The sequence below is a fragment of the Ambystoma mexicanum genome, chromosome 1p (assembly GCF_040938575.1).
Source record: "Ambystoma mexicanum isolate Mex_15411 chromosome 1p, UKY_AmexF1_1, whole genome shotgun sequence".
In the NCBI taxonomy this organism is placed as follows: domain Eukaryota; kingdom Metazoa; phylum Chordata; class Amphibia; order Caudata; family Ambystomatidae; genus Ambystoma; species Ambystoma mexicanum.
Window position 1 is genome coordinate 48,477,043 of NC_090921.1, and position 24,664 is coordinate 48,501,706.

Below are 24,664 nucleotides of genomic sequence, written 5' to 3' on the forward strand. Positions count from 1 at the left end.
ATACATTCCGATGAGTGGGGGAGGTCATAGCCGCACTTTTGGCATGACTCCACAGGCTTTCCTGCTCTGTCTCTGGCAGCTCCACTGGGCCTTCGCACCCCTCTGCCGCCCCGCCAGTCGGCGCACACCTCTTCAGGCCGCGCTGCGCGGGATCCGGCTTCCATTTTGTTGGCACGGGCCTCGGCTACCTCATGACAACGCCCCAGCTCAAGAATGCGGGGTAGAGTGAGGCCGGGCTCTCTCAGGACCTGCCGCCTCAATTTGCCAGATGAACAAGCCTGGATTAACATGGTCCGCATCATGTCCTCCGCATCCCCCCACGCACACCCTTGGGAGAGGCGGCGCAGGCGACCACAGAAGGTGTCCAGAGTCTCATCCTCCTTTTGCCTGGCCGACAGCATGACGAATCTCTCGTAGTCCACGTTGGCAAGGGGAATGAAGTGTGCGAGGAGAGCGGCTTTGGCTTGGTCATAGGAGTTGTCCGCCGGAGTCAGCGATTCAAATATCTCCTGGACAGAGGCTCCTGCTGAATATAACATAGTGGCCACCATACTATCATTGTCCGTCACCTGGGCGGCCCTGAAGTACATGTCCAGGCGTCCGATCCATCTTCTCCACCGGGGGCCCAGGCTGGACGGGGGACCCGTGGTATCAAATTCTGGAATGGGCTGCAGGGCTGCATGCGCCCTGGCCTGGGCCAACGTGAAAGACCCTACCCGCTGCTATTTTCCTGAAAAGGACAACACTTTCCCCCAGGGTGCACTGTAGCACTCCAGGCTTTGCCTCACTTCTAGAATAATCCATCCTGGAACTAAAATCCACCTTGCACAGCTTTGGGAAATGATATGGGTATAAGATCGAGGAGAGAAAATCAGTTATTCTGTCATTATCCAAAGCCTTTTCACAGAGACTGCCTGGGCTAGACCCGGTATGATTTCCTGGTGGGTTCTGCCCGTGGACCCGGGCTCTGTGAGCTGCCTGGGAGTGTGAGTGCCAGGGCCAGTCATAGACTGCTTCAATGCTGCCGGACCTATAGCCTAAAACTATGACCTACGATCGTCCAACAGAGTCTCTATGGCTTTTAGTCTCCTCCATAACTACTGACCCTCCCCAGTGGTGGACTGGCCTACAGGGAACGCTGGAGATTTCCTGGTGGGTCTCTGCCCATGGGCCTGAGCTCTGTGAGCTGCCTGGGAGTGTGAGTGCCAGGGCCAGTCATAGACTGCTTCAATGCTGCCGGACGTACAGCCTAAAACTATGACCTATGGCAGTCCAACAGTCTCTATGGCTTTTAGTCACCTCCATGGCCACTGACACTCCCCAGTAGTGGACTGGCCAATAGGCAACTTTGGAGATTTCCCGGGGGGCACTGCCCATGGGCCTGGGCTCTGTATGCTGCCTGACAGTGTGAAAGTCTTGCCTAGCAGCAGCCAGGGGCATTCATAGACTGTTTCGATGCTGCCGGACCTACAGCCTAACACTATGACCTGCGGCAGTCCAACAGAGTCTCTATGGCTTGTGGTCTCCTACTCGGCCACTGGGCCCTCCTGCCTTCCTCCGGCCGAGCTGTCCTGCATGAAAATCACTGCTTTTTAAAAAAAAAAAAGATGCACAGGTGTGAGCTTCACAAAAAGCAAATGATTCATACCTTTTCCTTAAGTTGCAAATGGCCTTAGCACCCCTGGCAATGCTGATTGGTACCTGCTGGGCTCACTTTACTCCATCCATTGTGACCCCACCCCAGACCACTGGGCATCTGCAATTCCATCATTCATTGAGACCTCGTCTCTTTGGTTATGAAGGGCAATGGATCATACAAGTAACACACGTGCCCCATTCAACATGCCAGAATCCAAGGTAAACCCACATATACTTTAAGGGTTGTTAAGCCCACCACCGATTTCAGTCTGCTCAGTCCAGAAAGAGCAGGGCACCTCCCCTTTGGGCCCCCACCTGCCACCCACTTTATTTGCTGTATCAAGACCGAACCTCCCATCTTGGGACCTTTCCATCTCAAGTCGCCCTTCAGATATTTGCATTACAGTCACTCTCCGTCCTAGCAGGGGTTACACAGTCCCCATCTGCAGACCTCTCTTCCCTGGGATATGAAAGATAATCAGTCACAGAACTCACTCCTCGGGCCTCATAACTAGAGCAGCTGGTGCCGACATTCAGCCTAAATCATGAATAATGATATATACGTCTTATATAGCGCCACGCACCCCTGGGTCTCATAGCGCTGAAACAACCGATGACATTATCATGCCACATAGTGGGACTCAATGTATCCACCTGGGAAGGATGCGTTCACCTTGATATGCACAGATATCAAGTGCAGGAAACAATCCGTGATGTGACTAGTGATTAGCTATACACAGGTGGGCCAGTTAGGCTAGGGTGTCATAGGCAGGCCTAGAAGTCGGCGTCTATAAGCCAGTTTGTTATACTCCGATGGACATTTTGGTAGGTTTGATCTACTCTTAGTGGGGAAGGCAGCGAGGTCCACAGTTGGGCGGCCTTAGCCTGGAAACGGCTGCCTCCAACTCTCGATAGCTTAAATCTAGGGACCAAGAGGTAGTTGGTATTGGAGGGTCTAGTTGTTCTTGTCTCAGGTTTCATAATGATTCCATCTGACAAGCAATGGGGTGCTGCGCTGTTCAGGCATTTATAGGTGAGGGGGGCAACGTTTAGTTTAATTTTACGGTAGGTAGAGAGCCAGTTCTTAGCTCTTCTTGTCTCTGAGACATGTTCTCTCTTTCAATTCCTAGTGCTGCGTTATTTTGTAGGAATTGGGTTTTCGTGATGTTTTTTTTGTTAGCCCCTATATACAAAGCATTACAATAGTTGAGCTTTGATAAGATGAGTGCTATGGCAAGGGTCATGCAACTAGAGTGTGACAAGTAAGCTTTGCCTGCTCCAATCAGTTTGCAGGTGTATGCCGTAGCCAAGGCCATGGCCTTAACCTGTTTGTTGAAGGAGAGAGTAGAATCCAGGTAGAAACCCAGGGTTTTTACCTCCTTGGCGACGGTAATAATATAATATCATATAGAGTTGATAAGAGTCCCAGTGACCACCTGCCAGTGTTCTTCTGGGAGGAAGGACAGTGCTCTTTTCAATAACTAAAGGCGAGCAAAGGCTCCACTAGAGACTTTGTTAATGTGAGAAGAGAAAGATAGGTCCCGAAACCACAGAATCCACACATTTCTCAGCTTTGATGCAAAGGAAGTGGGGAGCCCAATGGACTGTGGAGGGCAAGGGGTACAGAGAGAGTTGTTTAGCAGTGATATGCTGCTATGTAAAACACGTGCTGCTGTTTTTCCTGAGTTATTAACGTAGTTAAGGTACCTCTATCAGCTATCTCACCCTTTCGCTCTTCCTCTCCGTTGCTGGCCTTCGCTGCTTGAGCTCCAAACATAATGAGGCCATGACATTGAGTAGGCTTCCTTTTTACAACCCCCGATCTGGCTAATTCCCTTATGAACCCCCAATACTCCCACCCCATGAGGGAACCCCTCCATTGATCTTTTTTATCGTTAGCTCTCCAGTGCCCTCATCCCTCACACAAAGACAAAACAACACCCACCCACCCCCGAGATCAGTCCCCAATACCAAGTGGTACACACCATCCCTCAAATCACTTAAAACCCTCAAGCATTGCCTGGAGTGGACTTGGAGGACCAACCCCACACTTCAAAACAAAACCTTCCATGCCAGACTGACCAGGCCCTACCAGACTGAAATTAGAAAAGCCAAAAATAATTCGATGAAAAGCCAAGGGAACTGCACAGGATCATCGCAGAATTGAAGACTCTGTACTGTTCAACTCCCAGGGTTTCCCAAACACTCTGAGATGCACTGTCTGACTACTTTCACAACATTGCTATTGATAGACACGTTCCATCATCTTCAAACTAGCAAAACGTCCTACGTCAAACCCCTTCTTTAAAAAAACCTCTCTCGACCCTCTCTTTTTTTCCAACAACTGCTCTATCTCAAACACCAGCTTCATTGCCAAAACCTTTGGCCTCACAGCATAAAATCAGCTCTGCCTCTTCACAGAATCCTACTGCCTTCTAGACCCCACCCAATCTCAATTCAGACCCTTTCGAGGTACATTTGGGATGATTTAAACAGAACAGTGGATTCTGAAGGGGCTGCGCTGCACTTATCCTCCTTCACCCATCTGCTGCCTTTGACAATATTGACCAAGCCATACTCACGGACAGACTCAACTAACTAGGTATCAGAGACTTTGCTCTATGCTGGATCTATTCCTTCCTTTACAACAGCTCGCAAATCATACTTCTGCATCCTCAGGCAAGTCTTCCCTTATCTCTGCTACTCACACAGAGTCGCTGCAGTCCTCGCTATCATCCTCTCCACTTAGACTCTCTGCTACCCACACAGAGTCTCTGAAATCCTTGCTGTCATCCTCTCCCGCTTAGACTCTCTGCTACCCACACATAGTCTCTGCAATCCTCACTATCATCCTGTCCCACTTAGACACTCGACAACCCACACAGAGTCTCTGCAATCCTCACTATCATCCTGTCCCGCTTAGACTCTCTGCTAGTCACACAGTCTATGAAATCCTCACTATCACCCTCTCCCGCTTAGACTCTCTACTACCGACACAGAGTCTCTGGAATCCTTGCTATCACATTCTCCCACTTAGACGCTCTGCTACCCCCACAGAGTCTCTGAAACTCTTGCTACCATCCTCTCCCGCTTAGACTCTCTGCTACCCACACAGAGCCTCTGCAATCCTTGCTGTCATCCTCTACCACTTAGACTCTCTGCTACCCACACAGAGTCTCTGTAATCCTTGCTATCATCCTATCCCAATTAGACTCGCTGCTACCCACACAGACTCTCTGCAATCCTCGCTATCATCCTCTCCCGCTTAGACTCTCTGCTACCCACACAGACTCTCTGCAATCCTCGCTATCATCCTCTCCCGCTTAGACTCGCTGCTACCCACACAGAGTCTCTGCAATCCTCGCTATCATCCTGTCCCACTGAGACTTTCTGCTACACACACAGAGTCTAGTGAGGATTTCCATGACTCAGGACTGAATGTCCTGTTCTTTTTGCATGACAAACATTCCTGGTCATGACCTTTCATTGGAAAGTCTTGTATTTTGCATGAGCAAGTTCAGTGGAGTTGGTTTTCTGGACTCTGGGCCTCATTGCAGATTTGGTGGTATTTCGATGGATTTAATGGTGAGAGCTGGGTCAGGCTCTTCAGGGTAATCTGGAACCCTCGGGGAGCAGCATGTGGAGACTGGTGAGAGCTGGGTCAGGCTCTTCAGGGTAATCTGGAACCCAGGGGAGCAGTGTTTGGAGACTGGTGAGAGGTGGGTCAGGCTCTTCAGGGTAATCTGGAACCCAGGGGAGCAGCGTTTGAAGATAGGTGAGAGCTGAGTCAGGCTCTTCAGGGTAATCTGGAACCCAGGGACGCAGCGTTTGGAGACTGGTAAGAGCTGGTCAGGCTCTTCAGGGTAATCTGGAACCCAGGGGAGCAGCTTTTGGAGACCGGTGAGAGCTGGGTCAGGCTCTACAGGTTAATCTGGAACCCAGGGGAGCAGCGTTTGGAGACTGGTGAGAGCTGGGTCAGGCTCTTCAGGGTAATCTGGAACCCAGGGGAGCAGTGTTTGGAGACTGGTAAGAGCTGGGTCAGGCTCTTCAGGGTAATCTGGAACCCAGGGGAGCAGCATTTGGAGACTGGTGAGAGCTGGGTCAGGCTCTTCAGGGTAATCTAGAACCCAGGGGAGCAGCGTTTGGAGACTAGTAAGAGGTGGGGCAGGATATGAGTTAAGGCATAAGATGTACATTGTGTGCCCGTCTACAACTGTCTCACAATAAGGTGAGTAAAAGATCACCCTGCTACAGCCATATCTCGTGCTTGTACAATTCCGCTCTCCCTCCCATGTGACAAACTCTCTGCTCATAGAAGATTACTTCATCAAACACATTCAGGAACTGCCTGGTAACTGGTGTCCCATGTGACCATATTTCAGGTTCTCAGGCAAGGCAGAGCCATGTCTGTATCTGTGACCTTTCACTAGCTACGTTGCTAGTTATGGTTACGCTCTAAACAGGGTTTTGTGTCACAGACAGCGTGTCTAACGATTTACCCTGTAAATCGTGTGTTCCAGCGGCACAGCTGCATTTTATATTCAGCACCCTAGGCTGAAACGCTGCCCTGTTTGGGATGAGCGGTACCCATGTGGCTCATTTAGGAAAACTCAAAATATTAACTCTCTGTGACCAGAAATAGTCTGAGACAGTGAGATGTACTGAAATGAATTGATTGTGCAGTAGTGGTTTTTCCAATCCCACTATGAACAACTGTAAATAAAGTTCTTATTACAGGCTAGTTGTGACATCACTACTGACCGGTAATAAGAAAATGACATCACCTGTGCTCTGTAATCAGTTATTACTCTTCAGTTGTGATGTCATAATGCCAGCTGCTTGAGGCAGCACGGAGCTCACATACGGCACTTAATCAAAGCTGTTACAAGGATTACTAAAATCGTGTTCTGTGACACTTTACAGCCATTGTCTGATAAGGACCTGTTTATGGTAGAAGATGTATTTGTGCACTGTATGAGAAACCTGAGGGTGTTCTCACTTCCACTCCCTTGGGATCTTCTGCACAGGTGGTCAGGGAAATGCCATCGCTCTTGGATCCATACCCTGCGTGTGGAGAAGCGAGGAAGGATCATCTGGGTCGAGGATCCTTGGGGACTGGGAAAGAGACATACACAGGCAAGGCACAGTATTTCTCATGTTCTTTCCAAAAAGAATCCACTATTCCAAGGACAGTAATGGGATATTGTTCTCCATGTGCCATTGATCAAGAAAAGGGTATGAGATACTATCAGTCTTGACGTACCCGGAAAAGGCCGAAAAGGGCTGAATATGGGGAAGCCTTGGGCAAGACATGTTACCCTCCTTTTCCTATAGATGACAATCCTGACCCTCCCCCAACCTTTATGGGCTATTGTAGGTCTGTTCCCCTCACTTTCCCTCATATGACGTTTAACAGTACAGGGACGAGGAAGAGGCGAATGAGAGTAATGCACACCGACATGCAGAAACACTGCTTTGGTACTGAGACGAGGAAGAAGACCTCAGAGGAGTACCATTGCAAAGACCAGGCATGTCCCACTAATAAGCCTAACTATGGTCAGTCAATCAAGAGAAAGGACTCACACGCTGATGGGAGCCCTGCTGAGCCGTTCTGCAGCCCGAGATGCACACTTTTTGGATTGTATTATTTGAAGTCTTGGGGAAAGGAACCCGAGACTGGGTGACCTTTTTGTGTTGTCTTGGGAACAGAGCCTCAAAACCTCTTTTGTTTGGATTCCATTATTAGAAGTCTTGGGGAAGGCAACCCTGAGGCGGGGCGACCTTTTTGTGCTGTCTTGGGAACAGAGCCTCAAGACCTCTTTTGTTTGGATTCTATTATTTGAAGTCTTGGGGAAGGGAACAATGAGACAGGGCAACCTTTTTTCTGCTGTCTCGGGAACAGAGTCTCAAGTCCTCTTTTGTTTGGATTCTATTATTTGAGGTTGTGGGGAAGGGAACCCTGAGACTGGGTGACCTTTTTGTGTTGTCTTGGGAACAGAGCCTCAATACCTCTTTTGTTTGAATTCTATTATTTTAAGTCTTGGGAAAGGGAACCCTGAGTTTGGGAAATGTTTTTGTTTTGTTTTAGGAATGGGTTCTCAAGAGCTCTTTTGTTTGGATTCTATGATTTTAAGTCTTGTGGAAGGGACAATGAGACGGGCAACCTTTTTTCTGCTGTCTTGGGAACAGAGTCTCAAGACCTTTGAGTTTGGGTTCCATCATTTGAAGTCTTGGGGAACGGAACCCTGAGATTGGGCAACCTTTTTGTGCTGTCTTGGGAACGGAGCCTCAAGACCTCTATTGTTTGGATTCTATTATTTGAAGTCTCGGGGCAGGGAACCCTGAGACTGAGCGACCTTTTTTTGGTTCTTGAGAACAGAGTCTCAAGACCTGTTTTGTTTGGCATCTATAATCGAGGTCTCGGGAAAGGCAACCCTGAGACTGAGCGACGTTTTTGTGGTTCTTGAGAACAGAGCCTGAAGACCTCTTTTGTTTGGATTCTAATCTTTGATGTCTTGGGGAAGGGAACCCTGAGACTCAGCAACCTTTTTGTGCAGTCTTGGGAACGGAAACTCAAGACCTCTTTTGTTTGGATTCTATTATTGGAAACTTGGGGAAGAGAAACCCCAGGATTGACTCTGAACTCTATTGGCTTGAAATGGATAAAGGTAAACCTTAAGACTCTCTTTTTTACGGAACTTTCTTATCTCAAGACCTCTTTTGTTTGATCTCTATTATTTGAAGGCTCGGGGAACGTAAGCCTGAGACTGAGCGACCGTTTTGTGGTTCTTGAGTACAGAGTCTCATGAAGGGGTGGACTCATGGACTGGCCTATAGGGAACTCTCGAGATTTCCCTGTGGGCCTCTGTACCCTGCGCCTCTTTTGTGTGGTATTTCCAAATGTTCTCATAGGTAAAGGATTGGGCTTGCTGAAAATGTGTCATATGGGGCCACTTTGAACTTTATTTCCAGGGCCTCTTATGGTCCCCAGTAATTATTTCCAGGGCCTCGTTTAGTTCCCAGTCCACCCCTGGTATCAAGACCTCTTTTGTTTGGATTATATTATTTAAAGTCTTGGGGAAGGGAACCCTGAGACTGGGCAACCTTTTTGTGTTTTTTTGGGAACGGAGTCTCAAGACCTCTTTTGTTTGGATTATATTATTTGAAGTCTCGGGGAAGGGAACCCTGACACTGGGAGACATTTTTGTGTTGTGTTGGGAACGGAGCCAATTGAATTGAGGTTTTCACGGTTGTTCCAGACAATCTGTGCAATAAAGCTGGAGGCATAGTAACAAACAGATCTTTCTGCACCTTCCTAAGTATGTCCTCCGACCTCAAAGCCCTCAGCTTTGGAATTGGATGAAAGCTTTTTATTATTTGGTCTTTGTGTATGTGAATGGGCCTACAAATGTGTGCGTTGTTCTCCCAGCTCGTTATTGTGCAGTTAAAAGAATCTGTTTCTGATTTACCACGTCCGCCAACTCAAGAGCTATACCCTGGATAGGTTCCATCTTCGGTGGAAACACCATAGGCGGGTGATCAGGAGGAAGTGCCTGGTCCTCTGCCAGGACGCTTGCGTTGACCAGGACCTCTGCCAGGACGCTTGTGTTAACCACTTCTTGGGGTGGCTTAACCACTTCAGGGATTTCAGGATTCTCCAAGAATGCCGTTATTTTAGGTTGGTTTATGTTTTTAACTAGCCCCTATTTACTGCCCCTGCCACTTGCTTTTTGTTTTGGCTGCGATGCAGTTATACCTGAGGCCCCTCCTGAAAAGTTGTTGATAGTGTGTCTAGAGTTACCCTGCTTGTTTCCATTAGGGATTGGCATATTTTTTGACTTTTTTTCTGTTGTGGTTTTCCTTTTCTTTTTTGTCTGCTTACTCTTACCCAGCCGTCTCGATCCAACTCTTCTTCTGGTGATTTGTCGATGATGTGTGTTTCCATCGCTGGGCAGGAGTCCTCTATGGGAGTTTCCCTTTCCCTCAGACAAATTTCAACAAGCAGCAAGGGGCTGTCTGGTGTAACCATAGGTGTCATTGAGGAGAAATAAATACTTTTTTGGCAACCTTAGCTTGCTCAGGAATTGGGCCATTGAGAGAGAAGCCCTAAAAATCCAACTTCAAGCCAAGGAAACTTGAAAAGCAATTACAAAGATGCACCATGAGAAGGTCCTTCACACCATGAGACGACACCAGGCTTCCATGGCTTCCCACTGAGATGACACCAGGCTTCCATGCCTTCCCATTGAAGGTCCTTCACACCATGAGACAACGCCAGGCTTCCATGGCTTCCCACTGAAGGTCCTTCACACCATGAGACAACGCCAGTCTTCCATGGCTTCCCACTAAAGGTCCTTCACACCATGAGACAACACCAGGCGTCCATGGCTTCCCACTGAAGGTCCTTCACACCATGAGACGACGCCAGGCTTCCATGGCTTCCCACTGAAGGTCCTTCACACCATGAGACGACGCCAGGCTTCCATGGCTTCCCACTGAAGGTCCTTCACACCATGAGACGACGCCAGGCGTCCATGGCTTCCCACTGAAGGTCCTTCACACCATGAGACGACGCCAGGCTTCCATGGCTTCCCACTAAAGGTCCTTCACACCATGAGACAACACCAGGCGTCCATGGCTTCCCACTGAAGGTCCTTCACAACATGAGACAACACCAGGCGTCCATGGCTTCCCACTGAAGGTCCTTCACACCATGAGACGACGCCAGGCTTCCATGGCTTCCCACTAAAGGTCCTTCACACCATGAGACTACACCAGGCATCCATGGCTTCCCACTGAAGGTCCTTCACACCATGAGACGACGCCAGGCTTCCATGGCTTCCCACTGAAGGTCCTTCATACCATGAGATGAAGCCAGGTTTCCATGGCATCCCACTGAAGGTCCCTTACACCATGACATGACAGCAGGCTTTGCTGGCTTCCCACTGAAGGGCCTTCGCACCATGAGATGACACCGGGCTTCTATGGCTTTCCAGTGAAGGTACCTAACACCATGAGATGACACCAGGCTTCGATGGCTTCCCACTGAAGGGCCTTCACACCATGAGATGACACCAGGTTTCCATGGCTTCCCACTAAAGGTCCTTCACACCATGAGACGACACCAGGCGTCCATGGCTTCCCACTGAAGGTCCTTCACACCATGAGACGACACCAGGCTTCCATGGCTTCCCACTGAAGGTCCTTCACACCATGAGACGACACCAGGCATCCATGGCTTCCCACTAAAGATCCTTCACACCATGAGACGACGCCAGGCTTCCATGGCTTCCCACTGAAGGTCCTTCACACCATGAGATGACACCAGGCTTCCATGGCTTCCCACTGAAGGTCCTTCACACCATGAGACGACACCAGGCTTCCATGGCTTCCCACTGAAGGTCTTTCACACCATGAGACGACGCCAGGCATCCATGGCTTCCCACTGAAGATCCTTCACACCATGAGACGAGGTCAGGCTTCCATGGCATCCCACTGAAGGTCCTTCACACCACGAGACGACGCCAGGCTTCCATGGCTTCCCACTGAAGGTCCTTCACGCCATGAGACGACGCCAAGCTTCCATGGCTTCTGTCAGGAATAAGGGCTGGAGTCGAAGGGGAGTGACAAGATGTGCCTACTGAGGCTGGAGGTTGCTTTAATGTAGGAGGAGACTACAAACCCCAGCATCCCATGGGAGGAAATGTAGTTTATACACGCGCGTGTTGTCAGCTGCATGTAATTCGTACACGCGCGTGTTGTCAGCTGCTTTTATTGAGGGCAGCATAAAGGAAGCAACGGCGTGCAAGCAGGTGTGGCTTATTTTCCTTGGGTGCGGCTGGAGTTCGAAGCAGGACGAAGCTATCAGGAGCGTGGACGGTTAAACTTAGAATTCTCGTGTGGACGCTGTGCTTAGAGGAGGAGCAGGCAGGCTGGCGGTCTGTGTACGGCATTCTACTCTTCCTCCGAGATAAGTACCAGCAGCATTGCGGGGTGGGATGTTCACTCGGAGCGGTCAAAAACGCAAGGCGGTGAACATTGAAACCGCTTACATTACCAAGGGGCAAAATGCTGTGTGCTCTCATATAAAATCAGCTGTGTGCAACCAAACAAACTCTGCAATGCAGGAATCCATGACAAAATAGTGAGTGCTGTTAACTCATCATGGTGGTATTATGTTGAATATTAATCATTAGGAGAAGGTTATGAAATGCAACAAGTGCTAGCCATTCAGGGGTACTAGGTTACAATTTCTATGTATGTTATGTGTTGCTTAAGCTTGCCCAACGGGTCATGTGTTTTTGTGCTTCATATATGGAAATCATTCCATTGTTTTGTGTTCATGTTGCTTGCTATCCTCCGTGTTTGTCTATGCTGCATGTGCACACGTACTAAGGTGTGTTCAGGGAATATCTGAATGTGTTCATGACTAGGGTCTTGGAAGGTGTTTCATTAGGTTTCTTATGAGTCTAGCCAGGCTTTAGGTAGGGAGGGATTTTTCCCCGTGCTTCCCTTTCCCTATCAAATTTAGGAATCCCCTCATCCTCTATCCGGTGTTACTAACTTCCCCAACCCATCCACAACCTCTCCCTAACTCCTCTTCCCCCCATTGGCTGCCACGTGATGTCCTGTGTGCTAATATCAGGCGCCTGTGCCAACCACAGTGGGAGGGTCGAATTCATTCGGCTTCTGTGTTTCGGGGGAGAGTGTCGATTTCTCTCCTCCATTATTGTGTGCATTTGACATAATAAGCCACCCCCATATTGGGATACCTATAACCACCCAAGCCAAATGGAAGCGACTCCTCTGCCTTTGGCCGATGTGCTAAAGGCTCTTCAAGATATTTATTCAGTTGGAGTTAGCACATGCTCGCCAAGAGTCTGATCATTTGAAAGCCCAAGTAAAGGGCTTGGTGGCTCAGCGAACCCCCTTGGAGGGAGCTAGTGGGTCTACGGCCAGGTCAACATCCACAAGTCAAAATCCTACAGTAATTGTTCAACCTCCCAGTAGTGTACCTTTAGCAGCGCCTGAACGTTTTTCCGGGGATCCTCAGAAGTATATGATGTTTCTTACCCAATGCAGACTGCATTTTCTGTGTAAACCCACAGCTTTTGAGACCATTCAGGCCAGAACTGCGTTTGTGATATCATACTAAATGGGGGATGCGGCGGCCTGGGCAATGCCACTGGTTCAAAAAGGTGACCCGTTGCTACATAATTGGAATAGGTTTTTGGCAGAATTTGGTAGGCTGTTTGATCGGCGGGAGGTGTCATTGGCACAAGATAAGGAATTGTTAGGTTTGAAACAGGGCACTCGGGACCTAGTAACTTATGTAACCCAATTTAAAAGATTGGTGAATGAAACATTTGATTAAACTGCTTAAACTATTTTTCTACACATTAGAAACTGCATATTATTGTTTTTGTTATCCAAACAGGTTGGATTTTGAGTCTATGTATCAGCAACTGGAAGATCTCTAAGAATACATTAAGCGAGGACACTTATTAAAGAGGATACCAGTGGACCTCAGTCCCAATTTGGTGGTAATTCAGCAGTAAATCTGCAGAATTATTGCCAAAATCGGTTACCATTATTGCTCCATGGTTCTGTGGATTTACCACAGGATTCCACGTGGTGGAATAGCGGTGTTAGTTCCCATTTTCAGAGCCAGAGGACTCGATGGGGATGTTGAGGGATTTACCACGACGGGTAATTCCACCCGAAGTTTTACCTCAAGCATTACACTGGAGGCAGTTCCTCCACTTCAAGGCCAATCTCATAGTTTTGCAGTACGGTAAAAGCAGCAGTAATTCCGTGACCACACAAACAATTGGTGGTAATGGTATTACCACCACATTTAACCACACCTTCAAACATGTAATGATGCCCAGAGTATGGCCAGGTATCTTAAGGAATGAAATGTCCCCCACGATACGTAGAAAGCATATTGCAGGTCCCCTCTGTGCTCCCTGACCTTATAAAGACACTCAGGCTTTGGCCTTATTCCTCTATTTGGTCCCAGAACTCCTCGGACACTTGCAATATCCTTATAACGTGCGTTTGGGGGTACGTTATCCATATATAAACTTTCAAAGGATCCTGTAGGACAGGACATCAGTGTCAAGACCAGGAGGGCAACTCTGCCTTCTTTTTTCACACACCCCAGTTACTTACATGATGTTTGTCATTTATTGGGACACTGTTATGAATAGCAGCAGCAAAGCTATCAGTGAGCCACGTTACAGTGGGGCCCAGTATATTGATATCAAAGTAGTAAAGTGATATGAGTCACATGTTTTATAGACCTACCACAGTTACGGGTGTCCGAATAAAGTCTAGCCGGGATAGGGGGATAGGCTTAACCAAGGCCTCAAGGGAAGACACTGTGCAGTAGCAGGGTGACTATTTAGCTTGATGTTTAACCCATGATGGTTAGTGTGGCATGTCTGCTCAGCGAGGGCGTGTAACTCAGACAGAATGAGGCCTGGTTAGCTTTACTACCTGGCAGTTGTAGGCAGTATTGAGATCTAGCAGAAAGGGCAATAACCCAGGGGCATTGCCTCACTACTAGGCAGGTTGGATATAGGTTTCACTGTGACTTTGTACCCACTGAGCCTTGCATGGATCACCCCTGGATTAATAGAGACCCTGGTGGATGAGGAGAGGGAGCAGGTAGTCCAATCAGATGGGGGATTTTAGCTTAAACATAGGGGGACAATTATTGAGTTGTTATTTAAATGAACATGCAGTAATCGTCTGTCGAGAGCATAACCAGAAACTCAAGGAGTGCCATTAATACAGGGATATACGAGGCACAGAAGCAGGTGAAAGAAAGTAGATGCCCAATGGTCTCTAGCAGGCCCTAATCGAGCCATAAAGACCTTTCCCATCCCTTCATCAATCTCTGGTGTTGTGCTGTAAAGGCTGGGACTCCTTGGCAGCCTAAGACGTACCATCTCAAATTAAATATCATTTCTCTATTAAAGCACTTCTATTCCTAAGGATTCTTTACACCTGGTGAAAGCTCCCAGAAGCACTGGCTTTGCAGTGGTGTGCTAGTGAAAAGCAAGAGACTTTCAGATACTGTCTACATCGGAACCTTGAACTGCTTTCCAGTCCAAAAGCAAATCAAAATCAAGTAAACAGCAAGAGTATTTAAAGTGAATACTTACCAAGTATGTTACCTGCAATTAAAAGGCAATAGAAACAGTTGAGCTTCCTCTGTATCATTTGTCCGCAGTGCTACTAATCTTCATTTAAGCAGAGTTAAATACCAGCAGTTTATTTATGTTTTGAAACGTAAACTGGATTAACAGACTGCAGGCTACTGACAGCTGTAAAATAGTGTCTAACTAAGGCCGTATTTCCTATGTAATTCCTAAATCAAGAGACTTGAAGATAATGTCCTCATCGGAACCTTGAACTGGGTTCCAGTCCAAGAGAAAATCAAAATCAATTGAACATTAAGAGTATTTAAAGTGAGTGCTTACGAATAGGGTCTTTAGCTACAATTAAAAGGGAACAGAAACAGGTGAGGCTTCCTCTGTATCATGTGTACACAGTGCCACTCTTCTTTCTATAAGCAGACTTAAATAGCAGCAGCGCATTTAGATTTTGAAACTTAAGCTGCGTTAACAGACTGCAGACTACACATAGGTGTAAAATAGTGTCTAACTAAGGCAGTGTTTCCAATGTAATTCCTAAATCATAGACTTAAAGATAATGGGCCTTATTACAAGTTGGGAGGAGCAGTAAAAACACGGCAGTAACTTTATTACCGCTACATTACCACCCCGCCCAACTATGAGTTGGGCAGAAAGTCAGCAGATTCAGCCCCAGCTCAGAGCTGAAGGTAAATCTGCCGACGTTCTGCCCGTTTCCTAATACACTCCTTTGTCCCACAAATTCCTCTATGATATTCCTCTATGATTTCTATCTCACAGCGCAAGCTGCTCTTAGGAATCTTTTCCGCCACCAGGGGGTGCAGCGTAGCTCTGTATCAGCACCGCCTGATGCCCCTACACACCCCGTGATGGACAAGACATTGGGGCAATTATATATAGAGGTGCCGTGCCTCAAGACCTCAGTTCCTTTTTTCCTCACACTCAGCTTGCTACTAGTAACTCCGCTCTATAACACATTTTTGTTACAATAACGAATTTCTGCTTCGACTCTCGAGTTCACCGCAATGCTGATTCTGATGAGGTTCTTGGGGTCCAAACCCTCCATGGATTGCAGGCATCAGATGTCCATTTCGGTCCCACACCGCATATGCCATTACTGACTTGGTGAAGGCCACAAAATGCAGTGCATAGCATTGTGCCAGTTGTAATGCCCGAAGGTGCTCCGAGAACGTGAAACAAAGCTGTTCGCCTTCCTCCACAAGGAGAAAGGGATACATGGACCTGCTTGAGGTCGCCAGGCCTGGAGCACGGCAACGTGGAGTGGTCTCCGGTCCACAAGGACAAACATAAGAAGCACCACAAGAGGTCGAGGTCACCCGGCAGTTCTTCACGGAACCACACGTCTTTTTCCTCGAAGAAGAGAAGCCACCACTCCAAGCAAGGTCAGGAGGAGAGGGCCCTGCGGTTACCTTTTCCTACCATGTCCTCTTCACCAGAGGAATGGAAAGCCTTCTTTAAAGATGCTTGACATCTTTGTGAAGGCACTGGCACTGGTAGTTCTGGCACCAATGCCTGCAGCCATGGTAAATCAACGTTGGCTTCAGCCCTGGCATCAACAAATTTTAATTCGGCCAACTGATGGACACCACATGCTTGGAAGTGCCGGCAGGGCATCTACTATGCAAGGCGACAAGGTCGTGATGCAGGCGCATACTGTTACGTCTTTGGACATCAGTCCCGCCGCCTATGTCTCCAGACCAGCGGCACCGTCAGCTATTATTCACAATGTCGGTTTCACCAAAGAGTTCCAGGCTCTCCCTATGTACAAGTTGCAAGAACATTTATGATGAGTATCACCACCACAGGGAGGTGAGAGACTTTCCAGAGACGTTTTATGGGGAACAGGGTACCTTGGTAGACCTGGCAGCTGACTTGCAGAGGGCAAGTGGCTTGGATACTTCACCAGAGGTCGAAATGATGCCTGCTGCCACCCTGGCCAGGCCTCAGGCGGCTTTATAGAACCTGATGGAAAAGGTGGTCAACACCGGAGGGGTGTCGGCTCCCGCATTGGCCTAGGGTTCAGTATGACCTGTGCAACATTGCATGAGGGCCCAATCAGGCAGTGAAGTGCAACCTGTTGTGGAACTGTGGGCCAAACCAGTGTAAGTCCTCATAGTGGACCATGACTTGAATAAGATGAGCAGGCCAGCCCCTTCGGACCCCTTATTTCTCTCTGCCAACGCTTCTCCAGAGAAGGCCTCTACAGCACACCTCAAGATCACTTTGTTTCCGTCGTTTCCCCACCGGATTGGCAGAGCAAGAGATTGGATGTTTGCAGCAGGAAGACCTTTGGATTTTTGAGCCTGAGTCTCCGGTGCGTCAATGCCTTTGTGCCATGGCCAAATTTACCTTTGGTCTTTGGTCAGTTGTAACAGAGGCAGTGGAGCACATCCCTTAGGGGAGATGTGGAAAGGCTGTCAGGCTCTTATTACGGATGGAAAGGATGCTTCCCAGGAGAACTTGCAGTCTGGCATGGATACTCAAGACTATGTCGCTAGGATGATGGCCAGAAGTACTTTCTTGCAATGTTTCTCTAAACTGAGGACAAGAGAGTTTGCTGCTGAGAGGCAAATCCAGGTACTTCTCCGGGACATGCCTCTCGAGTACATGAACTTGTTTGGCACCAAAGCCAACAAGTCGCTCCAGAAATTCCAGGCCCCTAAGGCAACAGCCATGTTGCTAGGACTGGCGGTGCAACAGCAACGACCTGCGAGCCGGGCGAACAGGGGTTTTTGCCTCTTCAACTACGGCCAGTGGGGTAGAGGTCAGGCTTCCTTGGGCAGTCAAGGCCAATGCTATCCCTAAAAGGGTAGGGCATGTGGTGCTCCTAGGGGAGGTGCTTCCTCCTTCTTGGTGCCCTCCGCAACACCCGGAACAAATCCTTTGTGAAGCGTTCTTCCGTTATTCATCCCCCATAGGGGAGAGGATATCCCTGTTGGGCGAGGAATGGAAAAGTGCCCCCTTAGATGCCTGGGCATTGCTGGTCACCCAGCAGGGATACTGCCTGCCTTTTGCCTCCCGCCCTCCGGACGACCCCTTGTCACCAGCCCTTGCCTTCCAGAATCCCCACTGCTGGAAAAGATTCTGGCAAAAGGGGCCATAGAGATGGTTCCCCCCTCAGAAGAAGGCAGGGGCTGGTACTAAAGTTAGTATCTGGTGCCGAATAAGGGTGGAGGTCTGATACCCATCCTGGATCAGTGGCTTCTGAACTTATACTTGAGCAAGAATAAGTTCAGGATGGTCACGCTGGCCCAGATCCTCTACGCTCTGGACATGAACGATTGGCTAGTTTCCCTCGATCTCCAGGACGCTTACCTCCAGGTGGCTTTCCACAGGAAGCACAGGAAGTTCCTAAGATTCAAAGTGGGAACAGTCATCTCCAGTTCAGGGCACTCACTCAGGGTTATGACCAAGTTTCTGGTGGTAGTGGTGGCACACCTCAGGAGGGAGGGTGGGCATTCATGCCTTTCCCTGCCTAGACGGCTGCCTCCTGCGCACTGATTACCAGATCTGCACCTGAGAAATACCCAGCTCCTGTACTGGGATTGCAGCCTATTGCACAGCTTGGGATTCTCCCTGAACTTCGGGAAGTCTCAGGTTTTGCCATTCCGCCTAATGGGTGTAGTGGTATCCTGCATCTTGGTGGTGCTGAAGGCCCATCTGTGCATGAGGCCACTCCAGTAGCTTCTGAGTTCACAATGGTCTCAGGGACAGACTTCAGGCCTCCTTCTGGTCTTGGAAAGAGTATCTGGAGACCTACAATGGTGGTCCGTGAAGGACAACCTCACAAAGGGGTCTGTTTTCCATCAACCCTGGCCACAGGGGACTCTAGAAATGGGTGCGTTCCTGAAAGGCTGGGGCGCTCACTTAGAAGATCTGATGGTGAGCAGATGATGGTCTCCATCAGAGTGCCAGGAGCACATGAAGCTGCTGGAGCTGAGGGCGATCAGGCTGGTCCTGGTTGGTTTCATTCCCTCTGTGAAGGGCAAGACAGTCCTGGTCTTGACAGACAATATTGTAGCCATGCATTTTTTATGTTTTTTTAAACCACTCCTAATACTGGAGAACCAGTTTCTAAGGGCGGGCCCGGGATTTGAACCTGTGTTGCTCTGCGTTGTCTTTCTTCCAAGACGAGCACATTGTCCCTGAGCTATCCTCCCGGCCCTGCATTACTTGAATAAGAGGGGTGGTTTGTGCTTGTTGCCTCTGAATCAATGAGATTGTGTCTATGGGCTCTGGAGAACGGCATGTCTCTGACTACGGCGCACCTGGTGGTCAAGGAGAACACTTGGGTGGATGCGCTGAGCAGGCAGTATTCAACCTTCCACGAGTGGGAGATCTTCCAGGAAGTTCTGGAGGAGATTGTCTCGCTCTGGGGTACCCCCTTTGTGGACCTCGTTGCTTCCAGTGTAAACTGGAAGGGTAAGTGGTTCTGCTCCAGAGAATTTCCCTGTGAGGGAGCTCTGGGGACGCCTTGACAGTCGATTGGGACTTCGACCTGCTCTATGCATTCCCACTGATCCCTGTCATTCAGCTGGTTCTCAGTAGACTACGTGTTCAGGACCATGATGATCTTGATCACTCCAGACTGGGGCCAGAGAACAAGGTGCCCAGAGTTTCTGGAAATGGCCATCTGCCCTACCTGGTATATTTCGCAGAGGACGGACCTCCTCCCCCACTACCCGTCTTTTTTCCTCTGCCCCATCCTTCCAAGCTGAGGAGTGTTTCCATCGGCTAGATCTGGTGCAGGCACTCATGTTCTATGTCTCGCAGACAAGAAACAACAGGACAGATGACCAACGTTTCATTACAAAACGGACCCTGTCTCAGTGGATCATTCTCTGCATCTCAGAATGCTATGATCTGGCCGGCAAGCAGGTCCTTGAGGGCCTCTGAGCTCACTCGACCAGAGGGTTGGCTGCCACCTCGGATCTGCAGCATGGAGTGCCTGTTCTGGATATCTGCCAAGCAGATACGAGGGCTTCTTTGCACACATTTTCTAAGCATTACTGTCTGGATTCTATGTCTGGTCAGGACACTTATTTAGGCAGGGTTGTCCTTCAGAGTGTCCTGCTTTAGGTGATGCAAACCAGGTCATTGTACTGTTTTAGGCATTTATGATAGATTACGAAACTGTGAAAGGAAGGAGTCCATTAGAAGAACAAATGGCTTACCTTTGGTAATATTCTTTCTGATGGACGTTCTTCCCATGGATTTCCCCCTGCCTGCTCCTTTTGGGGTAGCTAGTACCACTTAGTTCTGTGGTCCCTCAGCACCAGAGTGCTAGGGAAAATGGAACAAACTGAACTGAGGTCATGGGGCAGTGCATTTCCATATATTTAGGCCCCGACTTCATGTCCGGTGTGGGACACGTAGTGGCAATGTACCCCCTGGAGGTGAAACGTTTCCAAAGAGCAGCTGGCACTGGGAGTTGGATATCACAGATGAGGAATCCATGAGAGGAACATCCATGAGAAAGAACATCACTGAAGGTAAGTCATTGTTAATTTAGTTGGTTTTATTTAGCATAACCCTTAATAACGAGGCATGCTTTGGCCACAGGTTTATTTTTATGTTTATGTATTTGCAATTTGCCGTAGGCCCACGGGCAAACAAGAGCAAACATGACAGAAAAAAACAACACAACAATAAGCATTAAGTCAGCTAGTAAACAGGGACGAAAATACAAATAAAACATCATGAAAAAATACAACAAGATAGGCTTGCATGGTAATAGCAACATGAAACCCCTGTGCGGGGTAAAATTAAAATAAAAAGAATCAGATCCGGAACAGAAAAAAAAAGTTCGCTCTAAACAGGGTTTGTCTTACAGGCAACCTGTCTAATGATTTACCCTGTAAATCGTGTGTTCCAGCGGCACAGCTGCATTTTAGATTCAGCACCCAAGTCTGAAACGCTGCCCTGTTTGGGATGAGCTGTACCCATGTGGCTCATTTAGGAAAACTCAAAATATGAATTCTCTGTGATCAGAAATAGAGCCTGAGATAGTGAGATAACTGAAATGAATTGATTGTGCAGTGGTGGTTTTTCCAATCCCACAATGAACAACTGTAAATAATGTTCTTATTACAGGCTAGTTGTGACATCACTACTGACCTGTAATAAGTAAATGACATCACTATTGCTCTGTAGTCAGTTATTACTCTTCAGTTGTGATGTCACAATGCCAGCTGCTTGAGCCAGCACTGAGCGGAATTCCAGCTCACATACGGCACTTAATCAGAGTCGTGACAAGGATTACAAATCCCTTTCTTCTTAAATCGCGTTCTGTGACACTTTACAGCCATTGTCTGATAAGGACCTGTTTATGGTAGCATGTGTATTTGTGCACTTTGTGGGAAACCTGAGGGTGTTCTCACTTCCACTCCCTTGGGATCTTCTGCACAGGTGGCCAGGGAAATGCCATCGCTCTTGGATCCAGACCCTGGGGATGTAGAAGCGAGGAAGGATCATCTGGGTGGATGATCCTTAGGGACTGGGAGTGAGACATATTCAGGCAAGACACAGTATTTCCCATTTTCTTTCCAAAAGGAACCCTCTATTCTAAGTACAATAATGGGATATTGTTCTCCATGTGTCATTGATCAAGAAAAGGGTATGAGATACTATCAGTCTTGACGTACGAGGGAAAGGGCAAAAAGTGCTAAATATGGGGAACCCATTAAATATCAAGGTTATTTAAAGTTAGTACTTACGAAGACCCGGGAGGACAACTGCAATGGAAAGGGAATAGGAACAGGTGAGTCTTCCTCTGTATCATTTGTACACAGCACTATTCTTCTTCCTTTAGGCAGACTTAAATACCAGCAGCTCATTTATGTTTTGAAACGTAACCTAGGTTAACAGACTGCATGCTACAAACAGCTGTAAAATAGTGCCTAACTAAGGCAGTGCTTCCCATATAATTCCTACAACATAGACTTAAAGATAATGGGCCTCATTACGAGTTTGGCGGTAGCCTTGCCAGCAATACCGGCAGGCTACCGCCAAACTTTTGAATTTTTCTGGCACCCAGGAATGGCCAATTAGTGGGGTATTACAACCCCAGTTGGCCCGGTATTTGCGCATTTCTGGACACCGGAAACAATTCTTACCCATTCCCATTTGAGCCCCATAGGGCTCAATGGAAATGGGGATGACAGTAGCACCGGCACCGTTAATAACGGTGCCGGTGCTACCGTCAAGTAGGGCTCGCGGGTGCCGGTATTCCTACCAGGACAGATCTGGCGGGCAGAAAGACACCCCCTAGCACAACTCATAGTTTGGTGTTCCGGAGACAAACGACACCGGCAAGTTTACTGGTGCCGTTATCTCTGGATCGCCAAACTCATAATGAGGTCCAATGTCCTCATTGGAAACTTGAACCTTTCACTGGTTTTCAGTCCAAGAGGAAATCAAAATCTAGTGAACATCAAGAGTATTTAAAGTGAGTACTTACAAGCTTCCTGCTTGCCATGATCTGCAATTAATATGCAACAGAAACAGGTGAGTCTTCCTCTGTATCATTTGTCTGCAATCCTACTCATCTCTGTTTAAGCAGACTTAAATACCAGCAGCCCATTTATATTTTGAAACTTAAACCCGTCTTGGGGTAACACACTGCAGGTTATACACAGAGGTTGAATATTATGTATTATTCTTACAGTTTGGTGTAACGCGTGACTCGTGCAATGTCAGGAGCTGATTGGCTGAATAAGAGCCCTGAGTTAATGCTCACATGTCAGAGGTGTTCGTAAAACAGCTTATTTTGCAAATCATTGTAGCTATTATGTAATTTTCGAACAGGAACATCATATTATTTGCGTGAGAATATGAATAATTGATGGCTACTGCATTTGTTGGAGCATATGGTTTGGAGAAAAACATTCATAGAATATAAAAAAATCAATACAATACTTCTGAAGGCTGGACGCACACATTCCATGTCACACACCCGCATTGCACGTGCCCTGGGCCGGCAGAAGACCCCAGGACGCTGCACCGCTTCCCGGTCACCTTCAAGATCTTATGTAACTGGTCGAGGGGGCTGTACACAGATTGCCTGTTGGGTCTTAGTGGCGAGAGACCCATCACTATGAGTCTCCTACCACTCCTCTGCTGCCTGCGGCCGAGCTCACGAGGGTGCAAGGTGTACCTCCCCAGGTGCAGGCGACGGAGACCCACTGGGAGCTGCTCCGCCTTTCTTCATTCTCTAAAACACCTTCTTTCCAGTGGCTCGAATTTCTTTTAAACTTTGTGTACATTGTAAGGTATTTAAGAACTACTTATAGCAGCTGGAAACAGCACAGACAAAACATAAGGGTTCTTCACGTTTGTTGTGTGTCGGTCCGCACCCCCATGCGTGCCCGTGAGCCCCTCAACCCACAGACCTCACTCGTGACACGTCTGTATAGTTCGGGCTCCCCGGTCGCTCTGGCGCGGCCGGGAACGCCCTGTTTATTTAAGCCGCACGCGGCGACGTGCAACGTCACGTCGCCGCGTGCGCATACCCTTACGGGGCAGCGCCACACTCCTCCTTTTTTGGGAGGAACAACAATAACACACACTTCTAAATATTGCACTGCACACAAAACAACAATTGAAAGCTCAGAGCCCATGCCCCTTTAATATCAGCCAGCCGGGTCCCCTCACTCCGGAACGCACTCAATCGGTCCTAGTATATAGTCACCGAGGTAGGCAGGTTTCCCTCGCCCAGCCCTCTGGGGGTACCTCCCGCCTACCTCCACCGCAGGACTTCCCATGGTTCCAGTCCCTCGATCTGGCGACACCGGGATTTCCCCCCGGGGTGTGCCTTCATCCGGGAGGTCCACCTCATCCGGGTCTGGCGGGAGCTCAGCTCGAGAGTCACCCAGTTTCTTAAAGAAACTCACATTCCGAGTGACGGCCGATTTCCCATCCGAGGCCGTCACCATTGACCCTTTCACGGCAACCACATCCAGTGGATCCGGTTCATACGGGAGCGAGAGCTTGCCATGAGGATGTCGATTCCGGATCAGTACCTCGTCACCCGGCTCCAGCCGCTGCGGACGGAGACCCCGCCGGAGATTTTCCTGGTGTGTCCGTGTCTGTCGCTCAGCGTCCACCCGTTGATCGTCTATCACGCCTGGCTCCTTTTCTTGTACCTCCGGCAGGAGGCCTCGGGGGCATCGTCGGAATAAGACTTCCGCTGGGGCAACCTCAGTCGAGGCGTGTGGGGTGGTGCGGTATACCCTCAGGAACTTGTATAGTGCCCGCTGGAGGGGCTGGCCCTGCCCTTGGGCTATCCGGAATGTTTTATTCAGTGTTCTCATCAGCCGCTCCGCGTCCCCGTTCGCACGGGGCCACAGCGGGGATACCTTCCTGTGTGTCACTCCGCAGCTCTCCAGGAACTCCGAGAACCGTGCACTCTGGAATGGGGACCCATTGTCCGAGCATAGAGTCATTGGAAAACCATGGGTGGCAAAGATCTTCTCCACTGCTCCCACCACGTGCTCAAACGCCACTGACTCGACAAACTCTACTTCGGGGTACCGGGAGTATTCGTCCACTATGGCCAGGAAGTGGGTGCCCACTGCTGTGGATCCAAAATCCGCATGTACGATCTCCCACGGCCGGGTCCCTCGTGGCATCACCTCGATCTCCGGTTCACGCTGCACCGGGGAGGCCGCCTGGCACCACACGCAGGCCGCCACGAAGTCGTCCACCTTCCTCTCTAGCTCGGGGAACCACACCTTCAGCCTCAGTCTCACCTTCGTCTTGGCGGCTCCTTGGTGTCCCTGGTGTGCCAGATTGATGACCTCATTGACTTTGGAACCCGGCACCACCAGGCGATCACCCCGCAG